At 46.5% G+C, this 17,926-nt stretch overlaps 1 protein-coding gene across 1 annotated transcript in view; it reads left to right on the top strand.

The window, feature by feature from the left end:
* Window positions 1-5,735: 5,735 nt before the first annotated feature.
* ARHGAP35 (Rho GTPase activating protein 35) overlaps window positions 5,736-17,926 on the top strand; it is a 120,340-nt gene continuing 108,149 nt past the window's right edge. Inside the window, exon 1 of the mRNA XM_039246787.1 lies at window positions 5,736-5,842. The gene's annotated coding sequence lies outside the window, so the exon portion shown is untranslated. The remainder of the gene's footprint in view (window positions 5,843-17,926) is intronic.

Below are 17,926 nucleotides of genomic sequence, written 5' to 3'. Positions count from 1 at the left end.
ATAGCTAAAGACCCAAATGTCCATTAACAGATGAATGGATAAACAAGATGTGATATACACAATGGAACATTATTCAGCTTTTAAAAGGAATGAAATCCTGATACACGCTCCAACATGGATGAAACTTGAAACCATCATGCCAGGTGAAATAAACCAGACACAAACGGACAAATATATGATTTCACTGAAATAAGGTACTTAGGGCACCTGGGTGGCTCAGTCGGTTGGGGGTCCGACTTTGGCTCAGGTTACGATCTCACAGTTCTGTTCGTGGGTTTGAGCCCTGCGTCAGGCTCTGTGCTGACAGCTCAGAGCCTGAAGCCTGCTTCAGATTCTGTGTCTCCCTCTCTCTCTGACCTCCCCTGCTTGGACTGTCTCTCTCTCTCTCTCAGAAATAAATATAAACATTAAAAAATTTTTGAAATAAGCTACCTAGAACAGGCAAATTTATTTAGAGATAGAAAGTAGAATGCAGGTTACCAGGGGCTGGGGCGTGGGAGGGAGGCAGAAAGGGGAGCTATCGTTGGGATACAGAGTTTCAGTTTGGTATAATCAAAAATTTCTCAAAATGGATAGTGGTAATAAACAACATTGTGAATGTACTTAACACCACTGAAATGTACATCTAAAAATGGTGAAGTGGTAAATTTTATGTTATTTATATTTTACCACAATAAAAATGTTACATGATTCATATTTAAAAAAACACCAAAACTTCGCAACTTAGTAGTAGCTGTCACCAATATAGTACTATGTTCCAGGCATTTTCTTTCTTTTCTTTTTTCTCCTCTCCTCCCTCCTTTCTTTCTTTCTTTCTTTCTTTCTTTCTTTCCTTCCTTCCTTCCTTCCTTCCTTCCTTCCTTCCTTCCTTCCTTCCTTCCTTCCTTTCTTTCAGCGTACTTCATGCCCAGCACAGAGCCAGCCCTTGATCTCATGACCCTGAGTTCAAGACCTGACCTGAGATTAAGAGTTGGACGCTTAGCTGACAGAGCCACCCAAGTACTCCTGTTTCGGGTATTTTTCCTAAGCAATTCACTTAATGAAACCTCAAAACAATCCCGTGCAGTAGGTATTGCTATTATCAACTCCATTTTAAAGAGGAGGAAACTGAGGTACAGAGAAGTTTAGTAACTTGCCCAATGTCACACAGCTATTGTAAATGGTGGGGTTGAGATTCTACTCCAGGCATTCAGGCTCAGAGTCAAAACCTCAAGCCACCAGACTGTACTCCGTTCATGTAAGTGTACAGAGAGATCTTGGGGAAACAAAACAAAACAAACAAAACAAAACAAAACAAAACAAAACAAACACGTTTCTGGAGAGGCAAGTGGGATGGGGTTAGATTCTCCATGGAAACAGAATTTTATCTGAGCGTTTTTTAAAAAATGTCTATTTATTTTTGAGAGAGAGAGAGAAAGAGAGAGAGAGAGATGGAGTGTGGGCGAGGGAGGGCAGAGAGAGGGAGACACAGAATCCAAAGCAGGCTCCGGACTCTGAGTTGTCCACAGGAGCCTGGCGGTCCCTGTGGGAAGGATTGACTGGAAGGGGTCACCAGGGGGCTTCCGAGAGATTGGCCACATTCTAATTATCTGGGTGAGCGTTACAGGGATGTGTTTTAATTTTTTTTAACGTTCATTTATTTTTGATAAAGAGAGCAAGCGGGAGCGGGAGGGAGACAGAGGATCCAAAGCAGGTTCCGCAATGTGAACGGAGATGCGGGGCTCTGACCCACCTTGAATCCGGTCCTGAGCCGAAATCAAGAGTTGGCCTCTCAACTGTCTGAGCCACCTGTACGCCCCACAGGGGGGTGTGTTCCTTGTGAATTACTCATGGAGCGGGACGCTTGTGATTTGTGTCCTTCTCCGTATCCATGTTATGTTTCCACTTTTAAAGTCTGTAGAAATGGAGAGGTTCTTTCATTATCCATCCTTCCAGGAGCTATTAAGTGGGTGCCCGCTGCGTTTCAACCGCCGGCCTGGCCACGGGATCCAGCCGGGAATCCGAGCATCCCCGCCTCCCCTTCCTTCCTCGTGATTGGCTGCGCTGCCGACCAATGGCGGAAGAGTTCACCGCTCCCCGCGATCCCGGCTGCATCAGCCAGCCGCAGCTTCCTCTGTTCGGATTGTAGGAGGCGCTGTGGGCTCACTGACTTCTTGGTCAAGCGCAGACCTGGTCCCCACCCTCTCTGATTCTTTGAGACTCTGAGGAATGTCGAGAGAATATACGCCAGCACATCCAGTTCTTTGCAAAACTGTTCAGTGGATTTTTTTCTGGCTCTGCATCTCTCCGATCAGGGCCCAGAACCCCAGACCCCTCCTGCCTCGTACCGACTCCGGCTCTCTGGCTGGTGGGAGTTCCAGTCCTCGGAGCCCTTATGGGAGACACTCGGGAAATCTCGACAGCGGCCCAAGCCAGCAGTCGGCACTTCTCTCTCTGTCAGCTAATTGTTTACTCGGTTGTTTATTTATCCTGGAGTGGAGGCTAGCCGGGCAGTGAGGGGGCGGCTGCCCCCAGGGAAGCCTGCTTCCTGTGGTTGGCTTGCTCAGCGACACCGGCCCTCCAGCAAACTGGGAAGAATTGCAGAGCTGGGAAGGCCTTCCTTGATAGTTCAATCGTTTATTCAAGGAAAACACTGCCTGAGACCCTGCCTTGTGCTTGGACCTGTGCTGGAGACACCGACAGTGACCGAGATAGCCCTGGCCCTGCCCTCATGGCAGGTTAACAGTGTGGTGGGAGAGAAAGACCTGTCACCAGGCAGGGACAACCCAAGGTGGCCTGGGATTGGATGGACAGCCCAGCGGGGCTGTGGGAGCCTAGAGGGAGCACCAGACCAAGCCTGTGTGTTAGGAAGGGCCTCCTGGAAGAGGGGTCATATAAGCTAGCGTCTGAAAGAGAGGTAGGAGTTAGTCATTAGACAGGACTGTTCTTTTTGGCCATCCCCTTTGTTTAGCATGAGATTCATTCATTTAGTCATTAACAAGTTTTATTGTGGGCCATTTGCCATACTGAAGAACTAGCCAGAGTCCCTGCCTTCAAAGGGCTCACACATAAAATGGTGATGCCAGTACAGAACTTCAAGGCATGGTGAAGTGCTATGAAGAAGTAATAAGTTGTAGTTATCTCACCCCCATCATCTGGGTTTGAACCTCAAATCTACCACTTACTAGCTGTGTAACTTTCTCATGTCTTGGTTTAGTAGAACAATAACAACCACGTAAAACCTTGGATTGCGAGTAACTCGTTCTGCGGGTATTCCCCAAGACGAGCAAACATTTCTAGTAAAGTTTAACTTGATAAATGAGCAATGTCTTGCAATATGAATAGTACACGATACCGAATGTTACATGATCACAACTGAGCCAATGGCGCTTGACATTTGCTTTGATACATGCTTTGGATTAGAAACATGTTTCCTGAACAAATTATGTTCGCAAACCAAGGTTTTATTGTATAACCTACTTGTAAAACATTGAGAATTAAGTGGGTTAATATGTTTAACGTGCTTTAGAATATCACCTAGTCTAGAGTGCCTGGGTGGCTCAGTCGGTTAAGCGTCCGACTTCGGCTCAGGTCATGATCTCACGGTTCATGGGTTTGGGCCCCGTGTCGGGCTCTGTGCTGACAGCTAGCTCAGAGCCTGGAGCCTGTTTCAGATTCTGTGTCTACCTCTCTCTCTTACCCTCCCTTGTTCAGGCTGTCTCTCTCTCTCTCAGAAATAAATAAAACATTAAAAAAAGATGCATTTAAAGAAACTTTAAGAAATGGTTAAAGAATATCATAGCATAAAGTAGCCGTTTTCATCAAAGAATGTACCAGACCAAATCTGGGAGGCCACTTTGAGGAAGTGAGTTTAAGCTGAGAGTCGAAGGACAATGTAGAATTGACAGGCTCCAAAAGACAGGGAGAGAGGGACATCTAGGTCCAGAGTGAGCCCAGTCTTCTCTGTTCTGGGTGCTGTCAGTTCCCAGTCTTTCCAAGAATTGAACGACCTGGAACACTGCATTGGAATTGAAAAGACATTACTTTGAGGCAGGGGATTCCGGTGTTCCCTCAAGTGATCTCAAAATAATTTACAAAACAAAGTTTGTGGTGACAGCCTAAAGAAACCTTGGGCCACGCACTTGACTGGTTAAACAAACTCAGAAAAACCAAATGAAACGCAACAGTTACGCACATCTAAAAATCAGATTATATGCATAAAAATGCTAAGTTTAAAAAGTCAAGGGAAACGACTCTGACTGGTAGTCAAAAAACCTTTATTTAAAGGGATGTTTTTAAAACTTGAGTGCCTGTAATTTTATCAACGTTTGAAAAGTAATAATGTTTAGTACTTAACAGCTACAGATCATTTTAATTCTCTCAGCAACCATATGAGAGGTACGATTATTTTTCCATTTTGTGGATGGAGAGACTGAGAAAAGAGACGCAAAATGCAATAGGAAACAGCCTTTCTTCACGCATTCCGTCAATATTGACTGGATGCCCAGAACGCTCATCTTCCACGACGCGCACTTCCGGAGGGATCCCAGAGGAACCTCTCCTCTCTTTCGGAAGAACTCAAGGGTGACCACAGTGCTCCTGCCCATCACTACGGTTGACCCTCCACGGGCCGGGACCGACATTTGATTTGCAGTCATTTGCACAACGCTGACTCGGAGGTCAGGGCTGCGCGCAGAGGCGTACCTCGTCCCTCTCCCGGGCTTCGGGGGAACACAGAACCCAGAGCAACTCGCATCAACCTGCTCGTTGCCTGCAGATCTTCGCTGCCTAGGGAAAGAGCACGCGCTCCCCAGCCCTGCCCCTTCTTCCGGAACGACAAATTGCCCGGCACGGATTGGGGTGAGGCGGGCCACGCCTCCTCGGGTTCCCCAATCAACTCCCTCGCTGGGTGTCCCCTCTACTCCTCAGCCCCTCCCCGCCGCCCCACGTTACGTCGCTCCCTCTCTCCTCCTCCGTTATTCCAGGGGCAGAGGCTCGCGCGGCAAACCCACCTCCCCTTGCCTCCCATTGGCTGGTCAGGTCCCGCGCGAGCGGGATCGCGCCCTTCGCCCCCGCCCCCAAAGCCGGGCCATACCTCTCCCCTCCTGCTTTCTCCACGAGCCCCCGCAAGGAGGGGATGGGCTGCTTCTGGCGCGCGCAAGGGCGCGCGCGCCTCCCGCGGGCCACTCCCTCCGTCTCGCGCCTGGCAGCCCCTCCCGCGCACGCGCACTTGCCCACCCGAGTCCCTCAGCCGGGCCGCAGGCTGCCTGGTGCGGTCTCGCGGCGCAGCCACCGCAGTAGCGGCATTTCTTTGGGGCGCACGCGCATTATGGCCTCCGCGCCCGGTCCCAGCCGGAGGCCGCGGTAGTGGCACTGAGCCCCTCGGGTGCGTAGACGCCCTCGCTTCATCTCCTGCCTGGCGCCGGTTATCCCCTTGCGACGCGCGCCCACAGGCCGTTATCCTCCTCCAACGGTCCGCGTGCCACGCACGCGCAGTGGCGAGGGGCGCGCGCGCGCGGGAGCGGCGGCCGCAGGAAGGAGGCGCCGCCGCCGCCGCCATTGCGAAGGAGGGAGGAGGCGAGCGAGCGAGGCTGGTCCGCCCTCCCCCTGGTTCCCGCCCCTCCCCCCTTCCCCTCCCCGCCCCCCCGCCCCGAGGGAGAGCCGCGGCGCGGCGGGAGGAGGAGGTGGAGGAGGCGGAGGAGGGAGCCCGCGAGGGAGGGTCCGCCCGGCCCCCCGCCGCCGGAGCCGCCGCCGCCGCCGCCTCAGCCGCCGCTGGACGAGGAGCAGCAGAACATGGCGCCGGGGCCGCCGTCGCCTCTGCTGGGATCCTGGAGGCCAGAGCCGCGCTGAGGGCGCCCAGCTGGTGAGTGCGCGAGCTCGCGGGCCCCGGCGGCGAGGCCGGGCGCCGCCCCGCTGCGGGGTCCAAGGGGAGGCGGGGACGGCGGGGCCCGGAGCCCGCGAACAATGGAGGAGCCGGAGGGGGAGGGGAGGGAGCGGCCCCCCAGCCCCCCGGGCCCCGCCGGCCCTGCTGCTTCGCGCTGCGGCCCGGCCCACGGGGCCCGCTTGCCCTTCGGACCTGTCCCTGCTCGCCCCAGCCCTGCCGTCCCCGCGTCTGCCCCCCCCCCCGACCCATTTGGGATCTCGGTGCCTGCCTCCGCCACCCCCTCCTCACTTCAGCCACTCTGCTCCCGATTCTGCGCCTCCCCCTACCCTCTTCCGCCCCTCAGTAGTGCCCTTCGCCCCTCCTGGACTCTGCGGTGCTCTGGGGACCCACCTCCTCAGTGACCTTTCTGCGTTTCTGCATCCCTCAATTCTGCACCCACACTTGGAGATTCGTGTCCCTCCTGCCCCCCGCTTCGATTTCACTCACGGCACCCTCGGTCTGGTCCCTTCTTTGACCCATCTGCTGTTACCCGTCCTCTATTGCACCCCCAGGAACTGCTCCCTCTAGGATCTGCAGTACCACCTCCTCGGAGAGCCATCCGAGATCTTGTTCGGCTTGGCACTGCTGCCCCTAGGTCTTCTCCTTGGACTTAATTCCGCCTCCTTGGGCCCTACTGCCCACTCGCGGAGCCTGCTGCACCCCCGGAATGCCCCTTTCCTCCCCGACCCTTCCATGCCTCACTTCGGTCCCCTGCCCCCTCTCGGGCTAGGATGCACCATGCTTGCCTCTTTCCCTTCTCAGATCTGCCTCCCGTTTGCCCTTCAGACCCCCCCTTTTTTTCCCCTCCTCTCCCAGACCCTTCTACCCTCCCGATCTGCCCTTTGCCCAATCTCCGATCTTGCTGTGCCCTCTTACCTGCTTGCTTTCCCGACCCTACCTTCCACGAGGAGCCTCCTCCCCCTCGTATGACCCTGCAGCTCTCGTCGCTGCCATTCATTTCTCCGACCTCTCTAACAGCCTGGCCGCAGCCTCAGTGCTGCCCTGCGGACCCAGTTCTGCCCAGCGTGCTTGCGGCTTCCTGTGCACCCCCCCTCCCCGTTGGCATTGCTGAGCTGTCTCATTCATTTGCTCCCCCTTTCTTTGACCTGTTTCCCCTTCACTCTTCTCGGCTGGAGACCTGCTTCCAGCCTCCTCTTTGCTCGAAGCCTTCTCCTCTCCATTTTGGCCCTTCTTAGACTTGCGTTTTACCTCCCTGAGTCTTTGATAACTTCTCCGATCCGTCACCCCCTTCCCTTCCCATTCTGCGCGGCGCAGACCTGCCCCAAATCCTTTCTGCACCTGCTCTTTCCTGTGCTCGGTTCTGCCCCATCTGCAGTAACATTTTCCTCACAGCTCTGCCCCTTTTGGAGCTGTCCACCTGCCCACCTTTTTTTTTTTTTTTCTCTCCCCTGGATCCATTTTAACTTTCCTAGTGGTTTCCCCTTAGAGTGATTCTCTTTAATCCTGGTCTGTCTGTAACTGCACCCACCTGTGTTATCTCTCCGTCCTTAAGTTTCCCACCTGACCTCCTCGTCCCCCCACCATTTTGATTCAGCCCTCAGCCTCCACTCTCTCCTTTCTTGTATCTTCTAGGCTCCCTCCTTTGTCTTGCCTTTTACCTCCTTCGTGAGTTCGGCTTCTCCCAGTTCTGCCCTTTAGCAGAGATGTCTTCTCAACCATTCTTTCCCATCACCGGCTGCCTCCCCACCCCCCAGCTCCCTCGTGGAGCCGCCCCAGTTGTTGGATAGATTCTCCCTCCCTTTTTGATACACGTTTCCCGATTCTGTTCTACGTTGACTCTCCTCACCTTTCTTTCCCCTTGTGTCCTGCCAAGCGCCTTCTTTTCTCATTTGGGTCCTGTCAGGCTTGCTCCTCCCAGCCCCCCACCCGTGACCCACCTGTTCCCACCGAGTGCTCCCCCTTTTCAGGCTTGTCTTGCTCTAGTCTCCAGTCCTCAGCTAACGAGGGGAAGGGGCTGGGTTGAGCCTAGGGTTCTCTAGCCTGTGGTTTAGACCGAAGATTCCCTCAGCAGTCTGACCCTCAGGGTTTTATCCCCAGGGATCCTGTGAGATCTGGGTAAATAGATGGGGGGTGTTTGGCTGGTTATTGCTCTCTGGAGCCTGAGAATGTCTGCCCCATTTCCCCTACTTCTACCAAGGTTAGTGCTGGTGAGGGGGTGGGTCTCTTTCCATTAACCGCCCCCCCCCCCTTATTTTTCTCACTCCTGTCTCACTCCCCAGCGCCTTCAGATCCCTGGGCTTTGCAGCTTTGTATCCTGCGGAACAGGAGAGTGCAGCTGCTCACAGGTCTCTTCTCTTTCTTATTTTCCCTTCCTCCTCCTCCTCTGAGCTATTGTAAAGGGACAGTTGTACCTGTTCCCCACTTCCACCTCCAAGCCAGCACCCCTTGGGAGAACTTACAAGTGTGCTTTTTTGCCCCCCCCGCCCCCCGCCCCCCATGACAGTCTAATTTTCGTTTTACCTCTGGCTAGGGAAATGCTGGCTCTCAAGTTCTCCCCAGTCCCACCAGGGGTTATGGCCACATTTGGTGTTTACTGCTTTGGGGCTTCAGAAGCTGCAGTCTTGCCTTCCGTAATGGCTTCGAGTTTGCTGTGTGACCTTTGGGAGGGTGGGCTTCTTTCTTTTCACCTCTGCCCCAGGAAGGCTCTGGCTTCCTGGTCTTCAAAATAATTAAGGCCCGAGTTTGGAAAGCCCGTTGCGGTTGTTTGTTGAAAGAGAGAGTGCAAAGTGTCACTCAGATTTCTGCCCTCTGGTGTTGCAGGCACTCCCAGCCACCAGAGCTGAATGCCTCTGGGCAGAGCCTTGCTGGGGGTGGGGTGGGGGGGTGGTGGTGAACTCAGTGGTGTACAAGAAGTATGTGGGTGGGCCCTGACATTCCCCAAGCCTTGTGAGTGACCTGATTTGGTAGAGTGAGGAAAGAGTGCCAGGAACTGGCTGATACGATTGGATTTTTGGTCTTGTTACCTGAGAAATGTACCTCAGCTACCTTTTCTTGAGCTTTTTCTTTAGTGATCTTATGTTGGGAGTGGGGTTCCGGAAATCCATCCCGAGAAAGAGGTATGTTTTACAGGGAAGCCATCTAACCATTTTCCATCCGTAACTTGGGAGAGGGAACCTTTGCATGTTCTAGGTTTATTTATTTTATTTCTTAAGTAAATCAAAAGCCTGATTCCCCCCCCCCCATGGCCTAGGGCAATTGCATATTAAAGCAGCCATCCAGCTGTGAAGGAGCATTTACTGGAAGGGCTTTCTTTCTTAACTGAGCTATGATCAAACTTTGTTTACTTCAGCACTTATTTAGAAATAGTTCTGCGAGAACACTTGAAATAAAAAAGCATTCACTGTATCTACATAATTGGACCATTGACTCATCAAAAGTTAGGACACTTGTATATGATACAGTGAGGGGAGCTAGATAGAACCATCCATATGGTTCTTTAGCTTCTGACTTCTTAGGTCTTAAATTTTCTGACAAGCAGAGTCTGGTAATTTTAATAATCTGTAGCATGTATCTTCACCATTATTGACTTAAAGAATTTTGGTTCATCTTCCTATTGGTTTCCATTCATTTTTTAATTTTGGCCTTGTGAATTATGATTCATTCTCTGGATTTATTTTAGAGCTTGTTTCCCGTGTTGGTATAAATAGTTGTTTTTTTATTCTTAATGGGGAAGTGATAGCTAATTAAGAATAAAACAACTGTGTGTGCTGCATTGCTTAAATTTGTGTTTCAGAGTTTTAACATCTCTGGCAGCATAGAAAGTTTCTCTGTGCCCAAACCCTAGTTTACATAATAGGAAGAGGAGAGGCAGAAGAACAAAGCTGATTTTTCTTCCTAAACTGGTATCTGATGTTACAGAGATTGTCAGATTTGTCTGATGGCAGCAGAGGCTCTAACCTTAGTGTCAGCATTTGCTTTCGTGTTGGAATTGGGTGCTGCGGAAATCTGAGGTGGTAGCCTTGGCCTTCTGGAACAGTTAATATGCCAATTGAGGGTGGGATGGGGAGCAGGAGATGGCAGTAGATGACTGTTTTCAGCCTACTAACATGTCTTCAAGGGCTCCTGCAGTGCCTAGAAAATCTGTGTAATACTAGTCTGATCAGAGTTCCTCTCTTGCTTTTATTCTTTTTGAACTGTCCTTCTGATCATTTCCCCCTTCCTTTACCCATCTCTCTCTCTCTCTCTCTCTCTCTCTCTCTCTCTCTCTCTCGGCATGATAAAGGCCAAAGCATTTAGGACAATTTAAAAAAAAATCAGAGAATAGTCATTCTTTGTGATACAGGTTACATGGAAAAAGTTGTCCACGTGCAGATCCTTTGGCCTAATGGCAACTTTCAGTGAAGGACAGTCTGGGAGGAGTGAAGGCTTCACAGATGGCTGTAAACTATAGTCTCATAGGTGTTTCTGCAGTCTCTTGTGTGATGAGGAAACACATTGGGTCAATACCCTTGGAGATTGATGAGGTGAGAGTGTATGTCCATTTCCCTCTAGTCTCTGCCTTCACATCTTCAGTCTGAGGGGGCCTTCCGAGAGGTGTTAAGCCACCTGCAGGGCCTTCCTGTGAGCTGCTTTGACTATTGTCATTCACCACCTGGGTGTCTTAATTTACTGAGTCAGTGTGACATTTAATTGATCATCTAGTCTAGTTTAAAAAATTTTCACACTATATGAAATACATAAACTTGGAGATTCTTTGCTTGAAGAGGGAAAGCAGAAATCCCTTGGATTTGGAGCAACACAGTGTGAAAACCCGTGCCTGGTCTAGCCTCCTCGTTTACAAATGGGAAAATGAACTTGCATAGGGCATGGTGACAGGCTTCCTGTCGTAACTGAAGGACTCTTGGAAATACAGGCAGCAGACCTTCTGGTCTAGGGCTTAACCTAATTAGTGGGAACCGTGGACAAATCACTTCACCTCTCTGGGCTTCACACTCCTAGTTTGAAGTCTAGTGTGCTGTCCAGCTCTGATTTTAGATTCTTACTGTCCTGGACCACATACCAAGTTAGAGCTGGGATTGGGACTGGACTCTTGGTGCTATTCTTAATCCCACCCCCACCTCTTTCCCTCCCCTACATCAGGTCCTGTAGCCTGGAATTGGGGGGTAAGGGCCCTTTTTCTGGGAGGTGCAGTAAAACCAATTGGATTGCCTTTGCCGTATACTTTCTCAAACATAATCACTGTCTCTTTTTCAGCCACTCATGTGAAAATTAGAGCTTATAATTTTGGGGGAAGCGGCATCCAGATTGTATTAACTGCATAGCTAAAACCATACACCTCTTTTAAAAGCAATATGGAATCTTTTGAGCTGAGTCATTGTTGACCTAGGCTCTCAAATAGCAATGTCTGAATAGCACTTGAATTGCTGGTATTAAGAAGTGCAAACAAATCATTCATGTTCATCTTCCTGAAAGTTTATTTTTATTTAATTTTTGATATAGTGCTTTATTGAGGTTTCATCTATGAAGAATTCTTGAAAATAACTTTTGGCATTGGTCAGTCTAATTTTCATTTATTTGCTTCTTTGGGCTTAAGAGACACCATTAAGTTGATATATTAGCAGAAAACCAGGTACTTTTCAGTCATGAGCCATCATCATAGGAAAGTAGTATTTACTTTAGTTGAAAGTAGCCAGACTCACCTATCTCCTTCATCTTCCTTTATTGAAATGAGTGTTTTCACTTTATGAAATTTGTGGCAGTTGTGAGTGTTACATGGCGTATCTGTGGTATTTCATACCTATTTTGCTCTCCTAGTGTCTCTGCATTTTTATTGGAAAATGTTCTTTTGCTGGTCATTATGGTAATATTTGCACTTGGCAGTCGAATTTGAACAGTTGAGAAGCAGCTTTCTATGGTGTAAAAGAATGTTGAGTTTATAATGAAGACACTCAGGTCCTAGCCCTGGCTCTGCTGCTTACTAGCTGTGTGACTTGTGTATCTTTTATTTCCCATCGCACCCAGCAAAATGACCTTGTACAGAGTAGGCCTCCTGCTACATATAGGTTGATTGAACCCAAACAGGTGCCAAAGCCTTTTTGTTTTTATTTGGGCGGTAGGTGGGTGGAGAGATGTGCACCAAATATAATGGCCAATTTTGGGCTTTGAACTCTCAGAGAGCATGCGCTCTCGGTCAGCATTAATCCTCATATATACATACAGTATCATACGTGTCTTGACCAGAGTTACACAGCTAATAAGTCGAGAGCTGTGTCTGTCTGATTTTAAAATTCGTTTTTATTTTATTAATCTGCCTTGTCTCTCTGGGATATAAGAATTAGCTATAGTTCATCCCCCAAAGGAATTTATAGTCAGTTGTGAACAGTTATAACTCTCTATAATGTAAAGTGGGTTGAGGGAAGTTAAGTGTTGAATAGACTATTTGGATAAATTTCTGCATTCTTGAGAGGCAGCCCCATATTAACAGCCTTAAAGGCTTCCATATCCAGATACTACTGAGCACACAGGTTCTGTGTCACACTATTTTGAAAAAGAATCTATAGCCCCAAGTCCCAGCTTGTCATTCTAGCCAGCATGTTGAGAAAGTTGAGTGTTTGATTTCTGACCTGGATTCAAACCTGGGTATAACAAAACTATATATAAGTAAAGTTCTCCAAAAGAAAGAAAAAAGACATGTTTGGTAATGTGATGAGTGCTTAAAGCTATATTTTCCTTGGTAAGTAGGAAAGTATCTGGGTGACTCCTAATTGACAATTTTCAGTGGAGAGAACACTCTAAGCAACTAGAAACTTACAGATAAAACTACACCTTGTGCCTTATTTGTGTGGAACTCACTACAATGCTTTTTAAAAACACGATTCAAAAATTTGTTAAATAATGTTGAGGTAAAAGTATGTTGGCTAGCTGCAGCTAATAGCTTCCCGAAGTGTAAAAAAAAAAAAAAAAAAAATCGGTTGCATTGTACTTCTCCCCATCTCCATTTAAAAGAAAGGTCAAAACCACAGCTCCATCTATTGTAGCCTGTAGTACTTAGGAATAAGACAAAAGAAAATGATTACCGTTAATTGCCATGGGCAATTAAAAAGGATTCTTTGTTCAGTAACAAATTGATTGTGTACAAATGAAAGCCAGTACTGCATTAATACGAGATTATTAGATTCTTGAAATCTGCATCTTTAACTAGAATGGCTTTCACTTCAAGGGAATTATTTCACTGGGATTAGTGTATTTAAAAGGTTGGTGGTAAAAGTATCACTAGGTCTTTATTTTTCACAAATGTTAAGTTTGTAGGTAGAAGGCTGGTGGATGCTGCTTTTGTGATACCATTTCTAATGGCCTGAAATAATTGAATACTTTTTGAACGTAGCTGACTTCTAGGAGATTTCTTCCTTTGATTGGTCAGTCACCAAAGGAATGCAGATAAAACTTTTGGTAAATGAGGTAAAGGGAAAAAGTCCTCTCAGTGCTCGGGCAGTGAGTCTCTACTCTTGGCACATGCCCAGCATTAGCCAACAGGCATAAAGGCTTAAAAGTGACAGCAGTAGCTAAAATAGTGAGGATTTCATGTTCTGTGGGAATACATGGAGTACATGTTTACTTGTGTACAGATCCTGTAACATTTTTTTATTAAAAAAATTAAGGTGCAACTTCCATGTAGACAAGCATGTAAATCTTAAAGTTTACATTTCTGAATTTTTTACATATTGTCTAGACAGCTTTTTCATATGATGATGGGGCATCATTTCCTTACCCATATGCTTCTTAATAAGTTGAAAATTGTTTAGAGGCATTTAAGTCCTGACTTTATAGAAAGTGAATTGTATAGAGTGATATTTTGTAACTTTCCCAAGTTTGTTAGGTCTCCAACTCTTCATTTAGGCTCAGGTCATGATCTCAGTTTTCATGAGACTGAGCCCCACTTCGGGCTCTGCCTCTGTGCACGGCTTGGAGCCTCCTTGGGATTCTCTCCCCACTTCTCTGTTGGCCCCTCCCCCAATAAATAAATAAACATTTAAAAAAAAAAAGAATGGAATAATAGTGACCTGGTACAAATTACCACAAGTGACGAAAGCATTCTTTTAATAACAGATCTTCCCCATATGTGTTGTAATTCCAGAGTTTTTGGGTCTCTGTTTGCTGGAATTAAAAGGAAATAGGTAGTAGTCATTGCGATCAGGACTATCAGACACAAAACTATTGTGAACTTTCTGAAAAGCATTTTGGCAATGTTTTAAGTGACATAAAATCCTTGATCAGCTTGTAGAAATCTATATGGACCAAGAAATAGAGATGAGGACCAAAATTGTATGCAAAGATATTGACTCTAGTGTTGTGTATAAAAAATAAACAGTAAATAAATGTTTTAACCTTAGGGAAATGGTCCCTTTATGGAAAGACATGGAGTCATTTAAAAAGGATGTTTTTTGGAGAATTCTTGACATGGGAAAGCACACATAGAATAAAATTAAGTATGAGAAAAAATGGGATATAGAACTATAAACAGTATGATTCCAGTTATTTTAAAATATATATGGGAAAAGTAGAAGAAACATGCCAGAGTGCTGTTTGTATTTATCTCTGTGTTGTAGAATTTTCAGTAAACATTTTTCCTACTATTTTTTATTTATTTAACAAAAGGATAAAGGTTTTTTGTTTTTTTCCTTTTTGTTTTTGTTTTTTGCTGTATGGTTGTATTATTGTATTATAAATACATGAAGGAAAAATTGAACTAAAAACCAAGAAATTAGTCATAGTAAGATCTGCTGGACTCTAGTACCTTTGAAGGTTAAGGCAGTCGCCCTTTCTTAGAATACTAATTGAATTAATTATTAGCCGCATTAGCAGTTGATAACAACAGTGTGTTTATTGTGTACCAGGAGACTGCAGAGTGTTACCCTCCTATCCCCACAACAATTCTCTGAGGTATGTGGTATTTCATTTTGTAGCCCGGGAACGGAGGCTTTTAGAAGGGACTTGCCCAGGGTCATGCAGCTAGTAGGTTCCAGAGGTAGCGTGGTTCAGAGCCCTGGCTCTCACTTTATAGAATTGAGTGTACCCCAGAGAAGAGAACTGAAGTCTGCTTTGTGTCTGATCGTATAGCTAACCTATCAGTTGTCTTTTCATCAGGGTGTCCCCTCATGGTTGTTTTAAGAGAGAGAAGGGGCGCTGGGGTGGCTCAATCGGTTGAGCCTATGACTTTGGCTCAGGTCATGATCTCGTGGTCCATGAGTTTGATCCCCATGTCGGGCTCTATGCTGACAGCTCAGAGCCTGGAGCCTGCTTTGGATTCTGTGTCTTCCTCTTTCTCTGCCCCTCCCCTGCTCGTGCTCTCCCTCTTTCTCATAAATAAATAAACATTAAAAAAAATTTTTTTTAAAGAGAGAAGCCATTCATATATTTTCCCTTTTTCTTGGCCAAAATCAAGAATGGATATTAGTTATATCTTCCCTTCCATGAACCAAAATTCTTTGAGATTAAAATAATTTAGGGCTGGGGCACCTGGGTGGCTCAGTCGGTTGAGTGTCCAACTTCGGCTCAGGTCATGTTCTCACGGTTTGTGAGTTCGAGCCCCGCATTGGGCTCTGTGCTGACGGCTCGGAGCCTGGAGCCTGTTTCGGATTCTGTGTCTCCCTTTCTTTCCATCCTTCCCCCACTCAAGTTGTATCTCTGACTCTCTCTCAAAAATAAATACACTAAATTTTTTAAAAAAAATAATAACAATTTAGGGCTGTTAAGCAGAAGAGGAACACACCTACAGGTTTGTATCCCCAGAGGATAGAGATATAGAGAAACAAGTTTTATTTTTCCTTTTTCCTTCTCATTCAACCAATATTTGGGTGTCCATGCTGTTGAGAGTAACGGTTATACAAAACATGTCTCTTCCTCCTTCAGAGACTTTATATGCCATTTATTAAAACAAAAGCAATTCTTCCCTTACAGGTGACACAAGGAACATCCTGTTTCTGTACCAGAAAGTAAAAAATTTAGAAGGCCAATGGCCTGATTTTTTTCCCTGATCTTTTTTCCTTATCTTATCTTAGAGCTAAGTGTGACCAAACATTTCAACACAAGAATAGGTAGACTAGGAAGATAGATTTCATCTTATTATAAGAAAGAACTTCTTAAGAATATGGTCCAAGTTCATTTTTAACTTGAATAAGGAATAATTTGGAGATTTAAATTTTTACCTTGTTTGTTTTTATTGTTGTTAATAAGATGTTTGCACACACACACTTATTTACTGGTCATTCTTTCATGAGGGAGAATACTGGAAGACCTGAGACTCAATTGAAATGTGAGGGGGTTTACATTCAGACATCAGGAAGAAATTGCAAAATAGCTTTGGAAGCACCACAGGAGGTTTTTTGTTCTCCCATTTAGTCTGTGAACTCTAGAATTTGTCAGTAGGAATACAGTATTTGTTGAATTAAAGATATATGTTTTATTTTATTTTTTATTTTACTTTTTTTTTAAGTTTATTTTTGAGAGAGGGAGAGCAGGGGGAGGGGCTGGAGGCAGAGCAGGGGGAGGGGTGGGAGGCGGGGGGGGGAGGGGGTAGGCAGAGAGAGAGAGGGAATCCCAAGCAGGTTACAGGCTGTCAGTGCAGAGCCCCATGAGGGGCTCAGGCTTATGAACCATGAGATCAGGACCAGAGTCAAAATCAAGAGTCAGTCGCTTAATCGATTGAGCCACCCAGGTACCCCTAAAGGTATATGTGTTAGATAGAAACCAGGAAAAAATAGTCTCTGCGGTCTTTCAGTCCTTTCATTCTTAGGATTCCTCAAGCCACGTATAGAACCTTTTCTGCCATCAATTTTCATTTTGCTTCTCACCAACTTTGTTACCTTGGACAAGTCATTAATTTTCATTAAAATTTTTGTCTATAAAATGAGCCTACGTACCTACTCTACCTACCTACCTACCACAAAGGCTTCTGTATTATAATTCTAGATTTCTTTTGAGAACGGAATGCCAAGAGTGAACGTGCAAGCTCTGTAAGGTCAGAAGGCCTTTCAGTTTTCTGGGAGAATGAAAGAGGACAGTTTGGTTAATTAAACTGCTTAGGCGACCACCATGTCCGCAGCCTGCTGGCACTGGGACTCTGCAGAGCGGCAGGTGCTATTGATGTGTTATCTTGTAACTTGCCCCCAGGTAGCAGTCAGTTTTTGGGTCTTATCAGTAAGTGTCTCACACATCTGAATGTTACAGGTCAGAGGCCAAATAGCAGTGGTTGAGGTCTGTTTGCTTTCATAGTGTTAGGACTGAGGCCTCAGGTCAGGTACTCTCACTGCCACACATAGGACTCCCTTCAAGTCCCAGTCCTCCCTCTAGCCAGCTCTGCACCCTCAGACAAGACACTCCAACTTTAGTGCCTTGGGCACCACCTCATCTGTAAAAAGGAGAATATAGTAGTGTTTACTCCCCGAGTCACTGTGCGGTTAAAAGGGTTGTTATATTTAAGAAGCTTAAAATAATGCCTGGGTCATGGTGAGTGCTATGTAAATGCCATTATTACTATAGTGGTTCCTGGACTTGGCTTTTATAGACCAGCTGAAAATGATAGTGGGAGGGGCGCCGGGGTGGCTCAGTCGGTTAAGTGACTGATTCTTGATCTCATCTCAGGTCATGATCTCACAGTTTGTGAGTTCGAGCCACATATTGAGCTCTGTGGTTACAGCAGAGCCTGCTTGGGATTCTCTCTCCCTCTTTCTTCCCCTACCCTACTGGTGCGCACAGGCTCTTGCTCTCTCACTCTCTCAAAGCAAATAAATTTAAAAAAAAATGGTAGAGGGAAGAGACCAACAAATTTTGTAATTTGTAGTTTTGCCAAGGAGGGCATTAAAAAAAAAAAAAAAGGAATGAGAAACCTTCCTCACTGTTATTTTATAAAAAATTGAATCTAGTATCAAAATAAAAGGTAGCCCTTCTCAACGAAGTTGGCAACCTTATGGACATATGTAGGTATATGTTTCTAAATCTCATTTTTATGTAGACTGGGGAAAGCTTTGCTCCAGGCCAGCATCAATAATGTGTGGATAGGTATTT

Source organism: Hyaena hyaena, unplaced genomic scaffold, assembly GCF_003009895.1.
Source record: "Hyaena hyaena isolate Hyena2069 unplaced genomic scaffold, ASM300989v1 scaffold_9, whole genome shotgun sequence".
NCBI lineage: Eukaryota > Metazoa > Chordata > Mammalia > Carnivora > Hyaenidae > Hyaena > Hyaena hyaena.
Note: the sequence above shows the minus strand (reverse complement) of the source record. Positions and strands in the feature narration are given on the sequence as shown.